The sequence below is a fragment of the Bombus huntii genome, chromosome 18, assembly GCF_024542735.1.
Source record: "Bombus huntii isolate Logan2020A chromosome 18, iyBomHunt1.1, whole genome shotgun sequence".
NCBI lineage: Eukaryota > Metazoa > Arthropoda > Insecta > Hymenoptera > Apidae > Bombus > Bombus huntii.
In genome coordinates, this window is record NC_066255.1 from 3,152,936 (window position 1) to 3,167,360 (window position 14,425).

Below are 14,425 nucleotides of genomic sequence, written 5' to 3' on the forward strand. Positions count from 1 at the left end.
TGGTCGGTGGAAAAGTGAAGATATCGTTTCTTGCTTGTGGTAAGATGGGAATTGACATGTTTTCTGTCGGAATTGACAGAAATGAAATTTGCAGTATCGAAACGACGTTATCAACGAAACGGACTCGCAAGAAGTTTTATAAATTGTTTTCAAAAAATATTCACATTTACATTTCGCTGAAAAAACCGAGTTATCTTCCTTGGAAATAATAGCTGCAGACTTCTAAGAAACGAATCGATATTTAGTTTCTGCGACGTCTTTCGCGTGAAAGGAAATTCGAGAAAGGAACGTGGGAAGAAGTTGGCTATCCATGGCATCGCTAATTGTACAGGAGGAGTGAAGACCAACGTATTGCGTAAACACGCAGAAGTAGCGGAAAACGTGAAAGCGGCCAAACGATTAATTTATTTCCAGGCAATCTACCACGGTCTTGTTACAATTATCATAAAACTACGAAAAGAGGAACACGCTAATAACACGAAGAAATTTACTCGCCAAGAAGACTATAAATTAACGATTCGACCATACGACAGAAAGCAATTTCATCGATTATTCTCGCTATCTTCATTACGTTAATTCCTGATTTCTTGGATTTTCTCAAACGAAAAAATCTATCGCCAGACGATCGATCGCGTTAAAACAGACCCAAATAGAGTGCGACGGCAGCCACGTGTTACGAAGCAGACGCACCCGCGCCAATAACGATTAATCTTTCAGCGACTTCGATTCCCGCTACCTGTGCAATTTATTCGTTCTTCGATTCGCTTAGCGCGACCGCGTTCGTTTATTTTTACGGGGCGCGGCTTTCGATTTCATCGGGCGGACGTGTTAGCGGAAGATACCCCCCCGGGAAACGAAAATCGGGGGAAAAAAAGCGGATGAAAAATAGTAGGAAAGAAAATAGAATGAATGAGAAAGGAAAAAAGAGGAACGAGGAAAAATCAGATAACTTCGTCGATGTTGGAGCGTTTCATCGATAGCGGCGGCAATTTTGATGAATAAGCAGGAATTCGGTAACGAATTTTGGCGGCAGCATTGATCAACCGTTACCGAGGCTATCGTAATGTGACACTCGAAGCGTGTCGCTTGTTGCGGCAGCGGCGTTAATTTAAACGTCACGTTATCTGCGCGTACGTCGCGCATTTTATCATAACGTTGCGGCCAGTCGATGCACCGTTCAAGCGAATTTCGTGTCGTTTCTTGGCGACGTTCAAGGCCTGTCACTTAGCCGCTCTCCAATATTTTCCTCTGCTAAATTATTCAACGAGTGACCTGTTGTACGTAAACACGACCGTGCACCCTCTGCCTTCCCTTTAATTCGACTGACACGCGGCTCGTTCGTCGTATTTTACGTCGCTCCTCCTTATCCCATTTTAATATTAATTAAGGATAGTGTAAATTGTTACGTCTTTAGTAAATCGACAGTTTTATAGATTTGGACGCATCATCGTAGAACAGAGTGGATAATTAAGTGCTTGAGTAGAGAGCGAGGATATATCGTTGAACCTTCCTTATATTCGTTAAGGAAGAAAAAATGATATTTTTAATATTAGCGATAATATTCGAGATTTTCACATACCATTAAGAAATCTTCAGAGTTAATGACAGGAATCTAATTACGGTATAGCGAGAGTGTACAATAAGTTTGAGATTATTCGTAGAAGAATATTCTGAAATCTTCGCCAAGTCCATAGAAAAACGAGTGGAATTTAAATATTAGCGACGCGTGATTACTATTCGACGCGTTCTAAGAAAAACGATTTTGTTTGAAAAATCGGTGAAACGTAAGAATGCCGTCGTGCAGGCGTCCAATTCGCGCGGCTGGATTACACGGTTGGAAGTGTTAGAGCGATAAATTGCGGGAGACGGCCGGCCAAATTAATTAGTTTCCCGGTGAATCAGAACTGCGAATTATATTTAGCGAGACGCGCGACGCTCATTGTTGTCGCGAGCGTCGAATTCCGTGTGCGGCCTGTTTCTCGAGCAAACAAATCCACGATTCGAAACTCGCTGGTTTCGCGTCCGTCTCGAATCGAAGGCTCGTTGAGATTCGACCGACGGACAGCCGTGGAATTTCAGCCGGCATTTCTCCCCTCTTAGGACCACACCGGTCGCATTCTCCGGTGGATAATTCGTAAAAAGCCAGGCGATGCTCGCGAAACCGGATCTCCATCGCGTTATTGCGGCAATTCGGTTGGCTGCGCGTCGTTTTATTAGCGTTCGCGCTCGATATCCGAAGGGAGGCCGCGAGAACCGGTGCACCGCTGGTGTTTTTCGCCGGTGCACGTGACACGATCCGCGTACTTCCACGAATCGTGAAATCTACGCTCGAGAAACGAGACACGACGACTCAATCCTGGTGGCAAAAGCTCCAGGAAATCTCGTTCGTTTCCAAAGATCGGTGCGAGTTACACGTGTCGAGGCGGCAGTTTCGACGACGTGCAACCGTGCACGCTGTGAATAAAAACACGCTAAGGATCGCTACGGTTCGCGTTGACGACGAAGACGAGGAAGGGGAAGGAGAAAAGAAACGGAGAATCGAAGAACGAGCGGTGAAAAATGAGGAAGTGAATGGGAGTGAACGCGCTCACCTCCGTCGCTTCTTTTTCCGTCGCCTCCGTCGGCGAGGTCTCCTCCTGGTTTCCCCCCTGTGCAAGGGGGTAGCTAGGTTCCCCTGTAGTTTCAGGGCCGTTGCTGCTACGCTGGCCCCGGTTTCCCCCTCTGCCTGGCTTCTTCCCTGCACCGGGGGCCTTGTTGTCCGTGCCCCGGCGCTGGGCTCCGTCGTGGCTGGTTCTTCCCTCCACGCACCGGCACCTCCTCGGGCAGCCCCGTGGCCCTAGTCGTGCTCGTGGTCGTGGTCCTGGCAGACCGAACGTGAACACGTACAGTCACCGAGCCAGCCAGCACCGAATTATTTGGCCTCGAGTGGAAACGACCCGACACCGTCCACCAAACATGTGTCCTTCGTGGAAACTTACTCTGCTCTACGACGCGAAGCGACCATTCGAGTCCAATCACCATCACCCTTCTCTCACACGAGCCTGTTCGCTACCACCGTTTCACAGAATCCGCGACCGGTGCCGTATTCTCAAATACGCGTGTCACTTCTCAGTGTTCTTCTTCGCGTCCTTTACGCCCGCACACTAACAAAAACCACTCGACCTACTCGCGTCAACGTTTCGCATAAAATCCCACTGAGTAAACGGTCGTGGAACGTTTAACGTATCGCGAGTGCCAGCCACAGCCAAGCCGTCTGCCGATGAATAACAATAAAAAATAAGCGAGCGATTGCCTTAGCGAGTCATGAACCCCACTGGTTCATTCGATCGTATTTCGTGTTCGATTCTGAGGCGAATGCAGCTGGTTGGATCCGTGAAGCCTGTCGATGCAACAACATCCGCCGGCGTCGCGACAGATAAAAGAAGATTTTCTGTTCGCCAAGTGGTAGACACACCGCGTCAACTCTCCTCCAATGACTTCACCGTGTGCTGCCTCAGAGCGCCGTACGATCGTCTCTGTTAACTGGACGCACTTCCCTCTGTAGAGACTTGGACACACCAGCGATAGGCTGGATTCAGCGGACGTTTTTTCTCCGGGCGATCATGTCGCACGTGCACACCGTGGTCGCGATACGATCGTGGAGCGTGTGCTTCGAAATGATCGTTGTTCGTCACCGATGACGGAACGATACTCGCGGCGGCATTATTCCGTCGACGATCGACGCGCGATTCAGCTGGTACGATAGCGTTGGCCAGCGTCGGGTGGGCCGCGCGTTCCTCGATTTTCATGGAAAACCGCGGACCTGGGGCTTGCGCTGCGCGTGTATATCTGAACCGAGAGATGCGACCACTCTGGTCCGCGAATTCCGGCCGTTCGGTTTCGCAGCCTCCGACCGGCGGGACCAGAGCGCCGCGACGCGAGGCGCCCTGTGCACATGCGTTGAGCTACGCTCTTCGTCTATGTCTCTCTCTGTCTTCTTCTAACTCTGCCCCTGTACACCCGCGTCCGCCGATCTCCTTCTCTCGCTCCTCTCTCTACGCCCCCGTGATCCAACACGACGGTGGTTGCGTATATCCAGCCCTCCCTCTTCTTCCTTTTCTCTTTGTCTTCGTCACGCTTGCTCGCTCTCTTTCTCTCCTTTGCTTCCTCGTCTTCCTTGTCTGCTTTACACTTTCTCCCGCGAACAGAGAATCTCCTCTGCTCCGCCGATGAATCGTATCCTATCGTTGCTGCTTTTCACTCGCTCGTTTGCTATGTACGTCCCTCCCTCGATTCGATTATGGAAGGATCGAGGGTTGCGAACCGCTGTCACGCTGCTTCTTTCTGCGTCAACAAAGGGACGCGTACGCTCGATAACATTTGATCGCCCGTATTCCACCAGTCGTTACCCGTATTCGTTTCCAACCGGACCAAATAAATTGGAGAGTCGATGAGGAAACCGAACGCCTAAGAGACGAACGATGAATGTGTACGAGAGGGTGCGTAGCATAGCTTTGTCGAAGAGCCAGATTTCACCGATACTTGGTGTACGTTTTTTTAAAGAAGAAAATTACGTCTTTCTTTCTGGAATATACATATTTGACGAACGCTTTCCTGTGATTTGTTTTCGTTATGCAAATAGAAACTGATCGATCTGTCGGCCAGTTTTCAGCGGAGCGTTGGTTGAAACGCGAAGGTTAATCGATTAATTTACTTCGGTCCGCGGCCGATATTTCGCCCGTATCAATTCCATCTTTCATTCGCTTTATCCGCTGTAGACGTTATCTCCGACTATATAATTCGTATCAGGGAAAAATAGAAAACATCGACTTTCCCACCGCTCCACCCACATAATCGTTTCCCCTTCTAAAAACCACCCTGTACACGCCGCGGTTGCCCGGCGTGCTTTTAAAAACTGGCAAATTCCGGCCAGTCCGGCTTCGTAAAATATTGCCTCTGAAACTTCGATGTATGTACAAGCTATTTCAAAAAAACCAGTGTTACTCCATCGAAACGAGCTTTCGGGCGCGGTAGACTCGCGAAAATACGAGCGAAACGAGAGATTCGAGATGGAAAACGGCGTGGAGTGTGGAGCGATCGGCGCGGCCGACGCACCACGTGCCACGAGGAGGCCGTACGCGAACCGAATTGAATGCGAGTCTCTGGAACCTCGGCGAGACGTGCACGGCCTACGAGCGCGAGGATCGCGCGGAAAATCGCAGAAAATCCCTGTTCGGTCCGACGGAACTCATCGACGGATCCGGCCGTCAATCTTTTCGCGGCCATCGTGAAGTTATCGAGCGACCAGTGCCGGCGTATCGCCAACAGAAGCGCGTGGATACTCGCCCTGTCCGTAACGCCCTACCAGGCAGCAAATGATATAAATAAGCGAGCACGCCATCGACGTACAGCCGATGAAATCATGCTCGATTCACCTGCGTGTAATGCTGATTGAATGGAAACTGATAATTTCGAGCTGGTTGACGTGGCAGAGGTTGTTGAGCTTCGTTCGTGAAAAGTCGCAGAATTGTAGGTTAGGTTTGCAGTAATTGTTTAGGAGAATTATATTGAGGTAGCTTTAGAGTTAATATCGGTAACAAAAAGCGTTGATCCGATATGTCATTTTCATGTTTATATTCATTGTTTACGTTTGTATCTATTTTTTTAACGATCACCTTGAATTTTTGTTATAATATCGTACGAATGACGTTCAACCTATAAACACTAGAACTGTTTTATTTTTGTTTGCTTGGTTCATACGGAAAGATCAGACGGGTTATTTTGAAAAGTAGTCAGTTCGAAGATTATATTTCACTAACGAGTACAATTGTTTGCAAGTTTCTGCGTTTCAAACCAGAATAACCGTATTTCGATGATAGGTCTAAAACGATGACTGTTTTTAAAATAACCGAAGCGTATTTAAGAGAAATATCAAGAGAAATGAACTTCTAATATCAATTTATTCGTCAAACACCATAGACACCTTGCAAAAAAGACTAAACCTGCACAGTCGCATCTACCGAAGAACCACCATCGCACGTGTTTCACATATATCGTCTTACAAGACACACCTACGCGTGTAAACGTGACTTTTGAAAAGTAATCACATCAGTTCGAAGATTACACTTCATTAACAGATACAATTGTTTCCAAATTTCTGCGTTTCAAACCAGAATAACCGTATTCCGATGATAGGTTTAAAACGATGGCTGTTTTTAAAATAACTGAACCGTATTTAAGAGAAATGTCAGAAAAAACTTCTAATATCAACTTATTCGTCAAACGACGTAGCCACTGTCACGTAGGAGACACAAGAAATTACGAAAATGATAGATCGCCGGTGATCTCGTCGCGTCGCAGTTCGAACGTTTCACAAATGAGGCGAAGAAATTGAACTTTGTTTATGATAATAGAATTTATTATACAAATCCACCAAAGTTACTGTTCAAAGTGTTACAACAGACTGATCCCGAGCGCTTATTTGGGAGGGTTTTTACACTGAGGTTTTGGTCCCCCTGGTGTACACAGAGGCAGCTATTCCGTTACTATTTGGTTATTGTTTTGATGGCTGTGGCATGCATGTGTTAGGCTATCGTATTACAGTTTCTGAGCGTGTGGCCTCCTTGAGCGCGTGACAACACCTTGCAAAAAACGTTAAACCTGCAGTCTCGCCGCCATCGCTCGTGTTTCTCATGTATCGTCTTACAAGGACACACCTATGCATGAAAACATGACTTTTGAAAAGTAGTCACATCAGTTCGAAGATTATATTTCGCTAACGGATACAATTGTTTCCAAGTTTCTGGATTTCGAACGAGAATAACCGTATTTCGATGATCGGTTTAAAACGATGGCTGTTTTCAAAATAACCGAAGCGTATTTAAGAGAAATATCACGAGAAAGGAACTTCTAACATCAATTTATTCGTCAAACACCATAGACACCTTGCAAAAAAGACTAAACCTGCAGTCTCGTCTACCGAAGAACCACCATCGCGCGTGTTTCACATATATCGTTTTACAAGACACGCGTATGCATGGAAACGTGACTTTACGACACGAAACAGCCATACCTGCTGCTATTGAATGAACCTTGGCTAACGACAAACAGTACGTTAATAGAAACACCGAAGCCAGCCAGCGTTGGTGCCGTTAGAAGCAAAATACCGAGATTCCTGCTAATAACGTCCCTAATAACTTTAACAACATAACGTCGGTTGCGTATACTCGATGTGATCGAGGTACGAGGCGTAAAATTGCGCTGCGAAACGCGATCGTTTCCTTCGCAAAGCGCGACGAACCGTTGGCACACGGTTGATAGGAAAATTCCCGTGTGCCAAGGCGTTTCTAATTACCAGATGTACATCGTCGTTTGTATCACGCTCCAGAGGGTATCAACACTTACCGGCATCACCGTGAACGACGCGTTCGCGTAGGAGAAACGTCAAAGCGCTCTTACCTGCAACAGTTAGAAGAGAAGATTTTGATTAATTAGTGGCGAGCGGTTTGCCAGGCGGCAATTAATTGCAAAGATATCGCGAGATAAGAAGGACAGCGTACGCGGAATGCGTTATTAAAGAGTGCATCGCGTTATAAATATTAATCGACATGTGCCGGCAGCACCGGGTTCGGCGAAATTTCTCTGGGCTATTACTGCACGCACTCGGTTACATCACGTATCGCAACTGTTAATTACTTGTTTAGGAAACTAAAGTCTTATCTCCCTCTCTCTCTCTCTCTCTCTCTCTCTCTCTCTCTTTCTATCGCCTTGCACGCGGCGTTCCGTTAATTGATCGTCAAATGCGTGACTGCGCCCACAAGTTATAGCTACAAGAAAGCGTATCCTTGGCTGCGCCTAATTGAAACCCGTGAACACCTCCGAAACACTGGTGTTCTGCTGTGAAGTTTGCTGCGCTGCGCTGCAAGCAATGCGCGGATCTCGTGATGTGTACATATGTTCGTGATAGAATCGACGTTTGATATTTAGAATGGAATTACCATGTACTTTGTGATTTGATATTATTCTTGCGTGTTTTGTCGAACGGTTTCAACGAAGAACGTATTATTCGATAGGAAATAAACCGAGTGAATTTTTGTTACAAAATACAAATATTCTTCCGTTCTTCCATGTGATCGGCAAGATACGTCGAAAATAGACCGTAAGTAGCTTTATCTTTCTTATTGATCGAAGCAAAATGAATTGTCTCGGGACGAAGAATGGCAGTGGAGGAGAAACAAGAGCGTCTCACTGTTAATTAATCAATCACGATCGGTAGCCTTCGAGTAACAGCGTTCCATGACCTTCCAATGAAATTTACGGCGAAACATCACCAAGCCCAGCGCCATATTTAAGATGACACGCCCTTCTTCGTCAGCCAGCGCAAAAGAAACAGAAGAGGCCATCGTCTCGTGATTGACTCGGGCAAATCGAGGAACGGTCACATTTAATTAGCAGTCGGGACGGTTTCAACAGGATCGAGTTAATACGCCTAATAAATAAGTGGGCCGCGAAGAGCGTATTAGGCGGTGCTAACACGGCGGTGGCCACCACGCTATTTCCGGCCCGACTAGCCGCAGACGAAGAGGAGAGCGCGCGAAGATTTAAAGGGCGGTTCAAAAGCGCTAAATTTTCGGCGGCGCGTAATCGCAGCGCGGATCGCGAGAAATTAACGGGACGCTAAGTTGCGGAGCGCTAGGTGGCAGTGGCGGAATCGCAACGCTGGCTGCCAACGGAAGTTGCACCGTGTACGACCGCGATCCGCAACGAGACCACGAGAACGAGGGAACGAGAATGCTGGATGGAAGGAGGAAGAGAGAGAGAGACATCAGACAACGGGCAACGGCCGTGAAACAAAGCAGAAGCCGCTGCCCGTGTAATTGGACTCGCCGGGAGGACGACGATGCTCCCTTTAAGAAGCTGCCAGACTGCCGCGGTTCCCTTCTTTTTCAGCCGCTAATCCAGACTTTTAATCGGTGCTGCGCACGTACTTCGGCTTCAGGGATGTCGCCTTTGCTAAATGTTTCAGATCGATGCCCCAGGAATGTTGATTCCTTCGGATTATTTCCAGCGACGGGATAAATAGACAGCAGGATTAATGGGATGAGAATCTTAAAATGGAATTGCCAAGTAGAGTAGAAGTCCGTTTGTTGGAAATTCAATTTTAGCGTATTCCTGTCTATTATGTCAATTCATCTGAACGTGAATTTCTATCACACGAGGAAAAATCATAGGTGGGATGAATTTCCATTATGTGAAGTTCGGTGACAGAATTTCAATGATTCTGTACACGATTTCGATAGGTTCTACTAGAAACTTCTGCTATATAAACTACAGATACCTACATGAATCATATTCGTGTTGTGTCGTACGACTAAACTCCACGGATTTAGATAAATGAAATTCTACGATAAATTTGATTTCATTTACATATTGAGAGTTAGAAAAATAGCCTCCAGTTTCTAGCAACTTGTTACAAGTACATCTTGCATTTTCTTCGTTGCTTGATTTATTTATTCAGAGCCAAAAAATGCCTCCCTTTCAATGAGAATTTTGACGTGATAGAAACTACAGAGAACGATATCACGCAGGGAAAAAATGGCTCGTAGTCCTGCTAATGAACAAAACATAAACTGCTGGTCGAGTAACTCGATAAATAAACTTGTAGCAGCTCGACCCCGACGCCAGAGAGATTACCGCAACGCAAATGGCGTCGGTAGCCCGGTGACCGTCAAAACGGCAGCTGACTGTTCATTCGTCGAGTTACACGACGATCGTACACTGATAGGCAGAGAAAGAGAGAGAGAGAGAGAGAGAGAGAAAGAAAAAAGAAAGAAAAGGGACAAAAGAAAGAGGGCCAACGAGCTTAGCCAGATCGTCGACTAACACTCGGCCGCGCAGACACGCACTGAAGCGGTCCCCTTCGGCAATCAGTGACCTCTTCCTCCTACTTCTTCGCAAGCCAGTCGTATCTCACGATCGTAGATAGGTTCGGTAGTGGTCCGCAAATGGTGGACGCTTGCGTGAGCGTGTGCCAGCAGATCTACGTGACCCAGTTCGCTGATGAATCGCGTGATATCCGCGTGGACCATGTTCGGGTAGACTCGTGTCCTTTTGATCCTCGTAGCCTTACGCGGACGCTCGAAACTCGATGCTACGATGTTTTTTTACGATTCGACTTTTAGAACGGCGGACGATTATCCAACTGGCGACTTCCTTTTTCGTATAAGAACCGCGGTACACGTAGGAACAAAATCGAAGGGGCAAAGAATTCGACAGCCACTTCAAATGATTTATCGCGATCATTCGAGACTTTTTACGCTTCCATCGTGCCGGAACATAGCCTAAAGACGGAGGAACGTAATTTTAGGTAGCTAAAAACAGTGGCCAAGATAATACATCTCCCTTGCACCAAGCCAAACAATGCCTCGTCTTTTGAAACAACAAACTCGACAGAAGCGCTGGAGCATCGAGCATATAGCGAAGGCTACAATCCAGAACGGCCACGCAACGAATTCTTCATCAGGCATTCGGAGCATACCCCCAAGAATAGAACAGCAAGTACGAGTTCCGAGCAGCGAGTCGACACCGGCCGCATCCTGCAATCGAACCTACAGCGAAGTGCTGGACACGCTCTGTCGGTCCGTGGAAGCCGGAAGACCGAGCCCACCGTGAAGCGAGGAAACACGGTGGAGTATCGCGAAAGACGGCCGGTAGGAAGCTCGTTTCCTCGTGGCTGATCGTGGACGTCTCGCGAGCTGTAGTTAGACGCGCGAGGGGGAAATTCAACCCCGACACAGGCAAACTCTCTGCGGGAGTAACCGGAGAGAAGTTTTGGGCCGGAGAGCGTGACGGGGGTGGAACGAAGGGTGGCATGCCACGAACGGAACGACGCCGAAGGAGGAGCGGAGAACGCGCGCGAGAAAGAGACAGAAGGAAGCAGAGAGAGAGAGAGAGAGAGAGTGAGAGGTACGCTGGCAGCTAAGGGGGCACGAGGGGATGAGCTAGAGTTGGAGCGATGGCAGAGTATTGATTTAGTGGGTTTCACCGTCTCCTTCTATTTGTCTCTCTCGTTCTACATCTCCGCGTCTCCGGCGTCTCTGCACAAGCTACGAGGGCGCATCGGCTCTCTCGTTGTTTCAGGGCTTCGATTTCTTGCCTTTCGGGCTACAAGCCGTGAGCACTGCCGCTTTTTTCCCCTCTTTTTCTTGTCGTTCAAAGGAAAACGCTCGGTTTTCCGAATGGAAATTGCTTGGATTGAGACAGAGGGACGAAATACATGTTCCTCGTCCCCGATTTTTTAGCACTGGCTGAGCTCTGTTTTTCTAGCCGCTCTTTTTTTTTTCGAAGAACGTTTGGGTGGAAAGAGATATGAGATCGAATGGTCCACGCTATTGGATGGTCGTGTGAAACGCAACGGTTGCACGGAGGCAAATGGTTTTTTTTATAAAATTCTCACGTCAGTTTGAACACGCATGTGATATTCAGTTTGAAGGAACATAATGTTAGAAGAATAGTCTCCTTCATTCTGGTTAGAAATATGCTCGTTATTATTACGTATTAATATTAGAAGAATTAGAATTAAAATTAGAATTTTACGTATATTGTACTGTAACCTATTGATATGTAATCGTCAGTTGCCTTCTTCGTTTTCTATTCAATTTCCAATTTCATCCGACGGTTCGTTCGTCATTTTCAAACGAGGAGGTGATTTTTAATAATAATAATCGAGTATAGTCCATGTTTCTTACGCGAACGAAGAATGAAATACAACGCTATACGTATGCACGTGTGCACTGCGTGTCGAGCATCGTCTCCGCGGATCCTCCAGTCCCTTCCGCGTTTCCGCTTTCAACACACGTAGCCGAACAACGTTCTTCGCTTTGACTCTCTCTCGTCGTGAATAAAATAGAAGCTGAGGATTTCCGTGTTGACATCGGTGCCGATCGTGTTTCGCTCGATCGAACGGAAAACCGACGAAATCACTCTATTTCCGCGTTTTTCTCAAAAAAAAAAAAAAAAGCAAATAACCACGATCACCCGTAACTGTGCCAGCCAATTAAAAATTCTAATATTTTCTTAATTTAAGAAAAATTATTCTCAAAAAATATACGAACCTTCAAGTATTCAAAAAAATGTGGAAATATTTTTGAAATATTCTGAAAATATTTCTCGCGCTTTTTATAATTTGGGATATTTAAAAATTCTATAGAAATGTACAATTCTTTGATTACAAAAGCACGTAGAGATATTAAAACGCCGTAACAAGGGATTAAATTAATGAAACCTAACCTAAAACTACTAACCAGAGAGTTAATAATTGACGAGTATCATAATTTCTTTATTTAGCGGTCCCCTATTACGTTATTTCATTCCAAAATACCTCCATTGAAACTAAAATGCAGGATATTTACACGTGCAAGGATTAAAACCGACCTACTTGAAACTGATCTGTCTCTTAACTTGTGATTCTGCGGTTAGAGAAATTTCTGGCAAAGATGTTCCATTAATAGATTAGCAACGATGTACGAACGTACGATTCGATAAAATAGCATTTCTCGCGACACGCATTCGAATCGCAAGGACGTCCCGTATAAAACTTCTTCTGACACTTTAGCGACAAATATTGATTCAGACATTTGACAAATATCCGACTGGTTTATTCAGGTGAACCGATCGACAAGGGGCCCGGCGTCGACAGACGCGAAACGAGGTGGCGCGCGAATCGATCGAAAAACAGGCCGGTCGGAAGCTCGTGGCAATTTCATTGAATTCGAACAATTATCGCGGCAATGCTGCCGCCGGTTTTGCCGCTTCCGCGTGTTCCTCTCGCTTCCGTCCTGTCGCCAATTTTACTTTCGTTGCGACGCCCATGTTTAATCGCCATCATTAAACATGGAGGAATTTCGATTTCGCAAGAGGCAGCTCGTTAACACCACTTTGACGTAATTTTTGCTGCTTATCGTCCGCGTTCTTAATATTAATGAACGTGCAGTTTTGCCTGCGAGACATCTGTCATCGTAAATCTTCGATATGTTTGGCATCCGTCTTTGATTATCACTACGTTTGCGATCGCGAAAACGAAACATATTTCTCCACACGCTAAATGTAGAAATGCTTTTTTAGGTTAGAATATCTGCGAAAGTAGCGAGAACCGAAGAAATTTCCAACCTTCCTGGAACCTATAAATCTGCATGGAATCAAAGGTCTTTTACGTGTTCGACAACGATCAGGAAGGAAGCTGCGATGGCTAGGGAACAGCGAAAGGCAAACGCATGGCGCATGAGCCGCATGGCATCATAAAACTGAATCGTCGACAGCTTAATTACCGTCGTGCCCGATTAACAGCGCAATTAATAATCCGATAGTCGCGGCGGTTCGAATCAATTAAACCTCTCGGCATCGCAGTGGTGTAGGAGAGGGATGGAAATGCAGAAATCGAGAGACACAGAGACCATCCTTGCGTCTCTATAGGAAAATTCATTTCCACGTAAAGGAATTACAAATTGAAGAGAAGTAAAAGAGCAATGAAGAAACGTAGAGGAAATAGGGAACAGAGATAAAAGGAAATTCGTGCGTAATCACGCAACGATCTAATTAATAATCTTTCGACTATAACAACCGCGTAACTGCTTAGGTTACACGAGAAGGGAAACCGAGATACTATCTCTATATAGTTAAGAGGTGTTTACAAGTTCAGGCAGGGAATCTGTGGGTAAGTGGTAGAGAAGATGGCAGTAAATATTCCTTGGGTATCTCTCTCTTTTCTCTGCCGTTCCTTCGCGCTCTCTCTTCTCCGCTACTCCTCCGCATATACTCGTTTTCTCCGGTTTCCTGCCCTCGTCCTCACCCCACTGACCCCCTGTTTGGCCCGGTGAGCTAACCGAGCTACTCTTCGCGTCGCGGAATTCCAATTTACCCTGTTCGAGGAACTCTTCCGCTTCGATCGACCGGCCAAAGCGCACCTCAAAACGAAAACATTCAATTCGACGCCATCCCCGCTACTACCCGCCATTACTCTTCCCTTTTCTCCGCGATTAAATTTCTAACCCCCTTCTAGAAAGGGGTGTCACCCTTGTTACTTTACTAGAATTTGTTCAGTGCTTTATTCTGTTTTTTTTTCTTATATATTCGTTTTATTTACGTCGTTTGTAATGTTCGTGGTTTTTTGTAATGCAATGGGTAGATTGAGTTATGGTATTTTTTTTTTAGGTAATTATACGGACATGTACACCGACGGACATAAGTGTTACGTCTACTGATATTTCATACAAATTGCGCGTTTTATTTCGTCATCAATTTTGTTCCGTTTATAAAAATTCTTTTAGTGCGAATTTGTTACTTCATTCTCATGTTGTAACAAGTATGTATTGTATACTTGTATTGTATTGTATTGTATTATAATGTATTGTATGTATTGTAATATAATATTAATAATATAATATTGTGC

General features: G+C 45.9%; 1 protein-coding gene across 12 annotated transcripts in view; it reads right to left on the minus strand.

The window, feature by feature from the left end:
- Positions 1 to 14,425, minus strand: part of LOC126875326 (homeotic protein antennapedia-like) — a 166,650-nt gene that overhangs the window by 63,670 nt on the left and 88,555 nt on the right. For 10 of the 12 annotated variants that reach the window (XR_007693345.1, XR_007693344.1, XR_007693337.1 and 7 more), the window contains exon 1: positions 2,592 to 3,904. The exons of 1 other annotated variant lie outside the window; for it this stretch is intronic. The gene's annotated coding sequence lies outside the window, so the exon portion shown is untranslated. Of the gene's footprint in view, positions 1 to 2,591; positions 3,905 to 7,383; positions 7,438 to 14,425 lie in introns of those variants that run through there. One more of the 12 variants, XM_050638202.1, reaches the window with a different exon arrangement.